The sequence below is a fragment of the Triticum dicoccoides genome, chromosome 1B, assembly GCF_002162155.2.
Source record: "Triticum dicoccoides isolate Atlit2015 ecotype Zavitan chromosome 1B, WEW_v2.0, whole genome shotgun sequence".
Taxonomy (NCBI): Eukaryota; Viridiplantae; Streptophyta; class Magnoliopsida; order Poales; family Poaceae; genus Triticum; species Triticum dicoccoides.
In genome coordinates, this window is record NC_041381.1 from 74,558,673 (window position 1) to 74,566,428 (window position 7,756).

Genomic DNA, 7,756 nt, shown 5'->3' on the forward strand with positions numbered 1-7,756 from the left:
TGGATTTGAATGCAATTTTGAATTAACAAAATAAACGAATGAAGAATATTTTTACCTCTTATCTGATAAGCAATCAAAGCATTTGAACTGCTCAATGAACAATAAAGAAAGAGCTAAGGTAAAAAAGTATATGTGTTACTAATAGTAAACCAATTTTATTTGGAGTTTGCTTTCATCTGAACATGTTATAACTACAAATGAGGTGAGGCTTGATTAGGTGGCTTTGCAAGAACTAGGGAGGAACACAAGTTATGTACTTTAGGCTAAACATATGAATTTAGAAGATCAACTTTTCCAATTGGACATAAACAAAAGCAACCAATAATATATATATATATATACTTCAATAATATTTTCTCTGTGGTGAAGTAATTTCATCGATAACCACTAAATGATTAAGTAGCGATGTATGCAAAGCTAGAGAACGAACATTTCATAATACACTCGTTCTGCATATCTTTAGGATAAAAGAAAAAACTACAAAAAATCTGTTTTCCTAAATAAAAATATCAAGAAATCTATTTTGTATGGTTCTTATTTCGTTGAAAATGTTTCCATGAGACTTTCTTTCATTGAAGAAGTCCATGACTTGTTCTAGGTGATATGAGGTTGAACAGGCTTTAGAAAAAATGCAAAGAAGGGTACATGAGGGTGGAATAAAAATCAAAAAGATGACCCCTTCTTTCTTCCTGAGCATTACCGATAAATATTCATTCTTTATACGTTAGGTTGGGTTTCAGATGTATATCATTTATTATATGAAACCAAAAAGAAGAAAGACAAGAAAGTTGTATATAGATGGAGGAATAAATTATGATGTGGAAAACAAGGCAGGGGTTCAAATCCTGTCATCCCTACCTATTACTTCTCCTGTGGGCAGTAACGAGGGATCAATTGAGATCGATTCAAACTGGACAAAATTCAGAGTTTCATTTTTCTATATGCATGCGGTACAAAAATCATCCTTTTCTTTACTGCTTTATCTCCCAGAAAGCGCTCTTAGTTCAGTTCGGTAGAACGTGTGTCTCCAAAACCCAATGTTGTAGGTTCAAATCCTACAGAGCATGATTCTGTTCTTGTTATGTTGAATCCAAAAAAAGAACTTATATAAATATAAGAAAATGAGACAGTAATGAGGTCCATATCGTCATCGTAATAAAAAGAAAGATATGCAAGCATTCTTTATGGGAGTCAGAGCTTTCTGATTTGAAGTAGCTGAAAAAGGACATCTGTGATCGGTTGATCATTAGTCGTTTTTAAGGTAAGTAGGCAGGGGTGTCTTGATCGAAACCGAACTTCAATTCCACCCAGCTCAGATTCTATGCAGCAGTGGGGAAGACCTGTTTATACTTTTATTGAGAATTCCATTTCTTCCTGCCGCACCCCAATTCTTTCCCAGCAGTTGAAAATTGATATGAGATCTTGAACCCAGGGGGCTCCTATGTTCTGGGCAGAGGCATTGATGCGGGCTATTAGAATAAGGTGGTAAGGTCCAGGCATCTTCAAACCCCACATATGCCCTCTCTGATCTAGTAAGGGGAATGAAAGAAACAGGAATGTTGCACAGTAAAGTGTCAGCACTCACCCCCAAACTCCATAGGCCCCGCAATAGAAAGAGTTTACTTTGGTGCCGGAGAGCCAAAACCGCTAACCGAAACAAGACATATTCACTTTGACCACAACCACCCGCACTTGCCTACCCGACTGGCTATTTTAGCTATTCTCTCTTCAACCTTCCTCTAACCTAAAATAGTTGTACCGCTCCCCCTTTAGAGATAGATTTCATTATTCTCTAAGCTAGCTAAATGCCTGAAACATAATAAGCTAAGCCTCCATCGATTTAGCCAAAGCTGGCCTGGAGAAAATAATGGGAGCCGTGTCCCTTAAACGCCTTGTTTCCTCTTCTTTACGGTGGCTTCTTCTTAAATGAAAGAAGATCTCTGCTGCGCTTATGCCTTCAAACCCGAAAACATTGGTTATTACGACACCAGGTGAAATAGCTGCATTTTATTCTCTTCCTCCCCACGACCTATTGAAGTTGCGCTCACCCGCAGCCCTAAGCCCTACAGTTACTTCGCTTACCACCTAATCTTAATCTATTGCCCTGCCTCCAAGAGAAGAAATGGCACCAACCGATACAATGGCAGCTAGTTCTAGGGAAGCTGCTTCAATGGAATTTGGATTGCCTAGTTGCTTTTGAGTTCAATTTGAACTTGTTTCCAAGCTTTTTTTCATCCATTCCTATAAGTATAATTATCTTTTCCAATCCGAGTGTTCCATCGGACATACTGCATTTGCTTCTAGGGTCCATTTGCTTCTAGGGATAGATAGGGCTGGAGTCGTCAGTGCTAGAATGAAATGTGAATGAGAGCATAGATTGATTGTCTCACTGCATGTACGTATAGTAACCGGTTAATAATACTAAGGGTCCCTAATACTAATCTTGACATGAGAGGAACGTGTCCTCTCGGCCTTGATATATACTAACAAATATCGTTTTTTCACTCAGACATGAGAGGTGAGATCGATTATATGATGGAGACAGATGGAGGAGCAGAAAGTGAGAGATTGTGGCGTGAAGCACATGTAAGGTGTACAAATCTTGAGACGGATGCATCGAGGTGCCGGCCTGTGAGAACGCTCGTCATAGCATTGCGCCATAATTTTGTGATGGGTCTTTCGTTTTAAAAATAGAAGTTTTTCGGGTCTAGTTTACTGGTCCTTCAATAAATGCGTATGAAAAGTGAAATAGTTGATGTGATGGATGTGCCCGGTATCGATCAATGAAACATCGGCTCGACGCAGGATTTCAATAGAACAGAAAACATCGTCAGTAGTAGAGGGATAGGTACTTATTCCCGGCCAGCGGTATCATTGCTGCTCCCCGCCTAATGCGGATCATTGTGCAATGCTGACGTGAAATCTCAATCCAAAACTTATTCGTTTCGTTGGAAAAACCAACGCCGGCGTCAAGATCAGTCTCCTTTCCTTTCTCTTTTCGGGAGTAGAGCTGAAAAAGATGGACAGTAACGATCGCGTAATATCAATTATCGGCCTCATCACCGAAAGCAGCTTCCAATTGCTCGGAAATTCTTAGCTATATGGGGACTTTGATGGTGAGCAAAAAGAATTGATCAAGAAATTGGTAAACTTTTTCATGATCGATGGTAAAAGAACGAGAGTTCGTGCTATTGTTTATAAAACTTTTCACCGCCTAGCTCGAACTGAACGTGATGTAATAAAACTTATGGTTGATGTCGTAGATAATATAAAGCCAATATGCAAAGTGGTCAAAGTAGGAGTCGCAGGTACTATTTATGATGTTCCTGGGATTGTAGCCAGGGATCATCAACGAACCTTAGCTATTCGTTGGATCCTTGGAGCAGCTTTCAAACGACGTATAAGCTACAGGATAAGCTTAAGAAATGTTCATTTGCTGAGATACTGGATGCTTACCGAAAGAGGGGAATTTCACATAAGAGAAGGGAGAATCTTCATGGACTGGCTTCCACCAATCAGAGTTTTGCGCATTTTAGATGGTGGTAAAGTGATACCACATAAGGAGCTCTTCCTCATTCAGTCATACTCAATAAAAGTAAGAAATGTTTGACCCGGATACTTTTTTCATCTTCATATAGAAAGAAAATCGGCCTTCCTCATACTTCCCCCTTCATTCATAGAGTTGGAGGAATCCACAAGAGGCCTGCCCATTCATAATTGCATAAAAGAACCATTCTTTTTATGAAAACTCTTGTTCCAACCTCACCTCAGGTCGAATGAATACGAAATGGGGATCAATCAAATCAATAAGCCATGAATGAAGAAGTAGTGGGCCTTTTGCCCTATTTCGTTTGACTCGTAGAGCTGAGAAATCTACTTCAAAGATAGGGAAAGAGTGCTAGTCCGAAAGAACAAGCAAGGGATAAGCGCACGGGAGTGAAATCCGTTGTGCCCACGCGCATACGTTTTCTTGCTGGGTAATTTCTCAGAAAGTTTTTGTGTTCTTGATTCCTATTCCTAGGTGTTGTGCTTTTTCCCCTATGTCGCATATTGGTACTAGTGGAGTAGGATTGGCCTGTAATACAGAACCTATAGGTGGTGTAAGCTTTCGCTCAATACTCAAATCTACAATTAAAGCATCTGAGGCTGCATCAATCGAGGATACACGACATAAGGAATTGTTAGATCTCCAAACTGAACTTCGCCTTCACCAAGCGTGGGTTTTCACTGGTCCTAACTAACAGTTGGCAAGCGATCCCATATTCTGCATCCCGAAGATCAGACGACCCAGAGCCGGAGCGATCATTCAAGCATGTTACTCAGCTTGAGTTTTTCAGTCAATCAATAGATTGTGCAGTTTCTTAGTCTTTTGGTCCACGTCTTCATGACTTATAAAAAGGATTTTTTTTCTTTTACAAGATCATGGAAGCTTCAGAAACCATCCGAGATCTTCTGGAAACAAGAAATGTTGCATCAAAGGGTTCAGTGGTCATATCGTAGTGAAATCGAGTTTCTTGATTTAGTCGATATCAAATTCCCAACTTAGAAATTCGACAGGACTAAGATTCTACTTCTTCCTCAAATACTGGGAATGTGGATTCAAGTATGATATCACTATCCCATAGATCTCAAGAAAACGAATTGAACAGGTTTGATGGCTGGAAGAAGATAGGAAATATTCAAACATGTATTGCATTTCATCGATCTCACCCTTTGTTCAGTGCCGCATAAGTACTGACTTCTTGAACAGATACCGGTACCAGTCATGAACGCTTCGCCCTTCTCAAGTCAAGTGCAGAAGCGAAATCCGTTGAGCAAGAAGCCAGTTATCCCACAACATCAAAGTGATACATATGACATATTGGAAATTAGGCTTAGTTTGTAGCTGTGAATATAGTAATGCACTTATTTATTGATAAATATGTTCTTTCAAGTAGAGCATACTCGGTAGAAAGGAGGTGTCGGAGCTGGGAAGAGGATTATACTTTATCGATTACTTGGACTTAGAGACCAATTATAGAAAGAAGACAGTAGCTGAGTGAGTTTTATGGATCTAGTTTATGAGCAACTTAACTAGAAAAGCAAGCAGAAGGAATAGAAGAATAAAATGCAGAAATAGGGGAAGGGCGGGTACCATTTTCAAATGCCAGTCTGAGTGAGACAGTTTCTGTCTGCCCCCCTCCCCCGCTTTTAGGCTGTTCTTCCATTCTACCTTTGTCTTGCTCTAAGCTACCTGACTTCCTTCCTTTGTTCTTCCATTATACTTTGTATGATTCTGATCAGCAGTTCTTATCGATCCCATTTTAAGGAAAAATCCTGATGTTGGTAAAATATACGTGTTGATCAAGTCCAAGGACAATGAAGCAGCCATGAAAAGATTGAAGAATGAGGTATGATGATTACTTTGAACTACTTTCTGTTCTTCATGCAAATGACCATATTTTCCGTCTGCAATACAGGTAGAAGATACTGAGTTGTTCAGATGTTTACAAGAAATCCATGGGAAAAACTACCAGAGCTTTGTATTAAGCAAGCAGGTTCCAGTCGTTGGTAATTTCAGGGAAGCCTACATTGGCATTGCTCCTGAGTTAGCCAAAGAGATCGCGGAAGAAGTGGATGTTATCATAAACTCTGCAGCAAATACCACTTTTGATGAGAGGTTTGTGAAGATATACTAGTCTTGCACTAAGGATTGCTTCCATTACTAAATGTGTAAGTTCACATTCCATAGCAATAAAAGTATTGCAACTTGCAGGTATGATGTAGCACTAGAAATCAACACCGTGGGGCCATTCCGGATAATGAGTTCCGCGCAACAGTTTCGAAGACTGAAGCTCTTCTTGCGAGTATCAACAGGTCAGAATGCCAAATAAGAGTTTCTTGTGATCGAAATCAAATGGTAACCTGTTTCTATTAATCTCAAAAGCTTACAAACAAGCTTTAGCAGTATGTTTGCATGTCATGTTTTTGGCCAAACAGCATATGTGAATGGGCAGAGGCAAGGTTTGATACTAGAGAAGACATTTTTCTTAGGGGATACCATAACGAAGGGGATAGGTTCCTCAAATTTTTTTGGCACATCAGAATATTGTGTTGGATATCGAGGATGAGATCAAGTTAGCTTTTGACTCCAGAAGGCATTCTTCTGCCTCTGCTTCTGTTACTCAAGAAATGAAAGAGTTAGGTAGTCGAGGTATTCTAGTATTTCCCTATTACTTTCTCATGTCTGTAGATACGAATACACACATGAAGTATTTGATTTGTGCAATTTATTTATTCATAGGGCCAAACTCTATGGTTGGCAAGACACTTATGTGTTCACAAAGGTCATGGCGAGATGGTCATCAAATGCATGCGAGGAGAGATACCGGTGGTAACAATCAGGCCAAGTGTCATACAGAGCACATGGAGGGATCCCTTCCCAGGTTGGATGGAAGGAAACAGGTAAATGCTAAACCCAAATATGAGGTTGCGGATGTCACATATATATGTGATGCATCCTCATCTGCTTACCAGATAATGAGCTCTTTCCAGGATCTAGCAGTGTGTACTAACTTTTGACGGGTTGATGGTGAGGATCAAGTATATGACCTATATTCCTCACTATCAGAGGACTTCAATGAGGAGATTCCATCATAATCTCTGGAAGCTAGTGTCAAGGAAGTCATTAGCCGTCACCTTAACTGAAAGTTGGTGAAGAAGGTGCATATGCCTCTTGTCTATGGTAAGACACAGCATAGTGCAACAGCGGACATCCAGAAGGGGCTTGACTTCATTAGAAAACGTGTTGAAAGCAACAAATTAGCGAACTTTTTTTTTCATTCTGGGACATGAAATTCCCAACCATTGCTAGGCTGAGCCATGTTAGCAAAGATTGGTTTCTCCAACAATATGAGGATAAATCCCTGACTAAATGGTAGTGGTCACAAACCCCTTCCGTGTACAATTGAAAACATTAACAATACGAAAGCAAGAATCATCATTAATACTAGGAATGCCTTCCTCTACCAAAAGAGAAAGAGTTGAAGATAACAAAGGAAAGTGGGTGGACACAAAACCAGTTCATATCACTTGTCTTTCTGGTCTTTCAGAATCTCATCGAATACTAGTAAATGCTTTCAAACATAAAATAGAAGCACTAGAGAGCTCAAGTTCACTTCATTCATCACAAGATGCAAATGATAATCAAAATGGAGCTAATGAGGAAGAAATCACTTCTACTTAAACTTTTTTGAGTGAAATACCAACCAACACATAAAGCAATAACCAGATAGATAAAATGATAACAAGTAATACGAAGATATCAACACAGCCGGGGTCACGAGGCTCGATAATGACCAATGGGTTAGGATCTGAGGAAGCTTAGTTTGGATGATGGAATATTCGCTGTTCTGATTGTTGAGATACTGCAAATCCACTTATCCAACAATTTCAGTCCATTTTCCTACTTTTTCTGCAAGGGGTTCAAGGGGAAAGCATTATTATATTCTTAATATGACTCTCTGTTACATGGATGCTGCTGGGCTGCTACAAAACCCCTATAGTCAAAAAAAAAAGATCAAAACAGGGATAAAACGTAGGATAACCCAGATCACTCAGACTAGCTGAACTCTCCAGAACAAACACAACCTAGGTGGTTTGACTAACGTTTTGGCACATTAGACTAATCTAAGACAACTCCTGGCTACATTCAGTCCTATCGAGATACAAGCTGTTACCAAGCTGATACAACGCAAGTCACAAGCTTGACACAGCG

General features: G+C 39.7%; 1 non-coding gene and 1 pseudogene across 1 annotated transcript; both read left to right on the forward strand.

Moving 5' to 3' along the window:
• Positions 1-993: 993 nt before the first annotated feature.
• TRNAW-CCA lies at positions 994-1,067 on the forward strand. The gene has a single exon. It is a non-coding gene; the product is annotated as a tRNA-Trp (tRNA).
• A 1,444-nt stretch (positions 1,068-2,511) lies between these two features.
• On the forward strand, positions 2,512-3,546 carry LOC119350169 (annotated as a pseudogene).
• Positions 3,547-7,756: the final 4,210 nt, after the last annotated feature.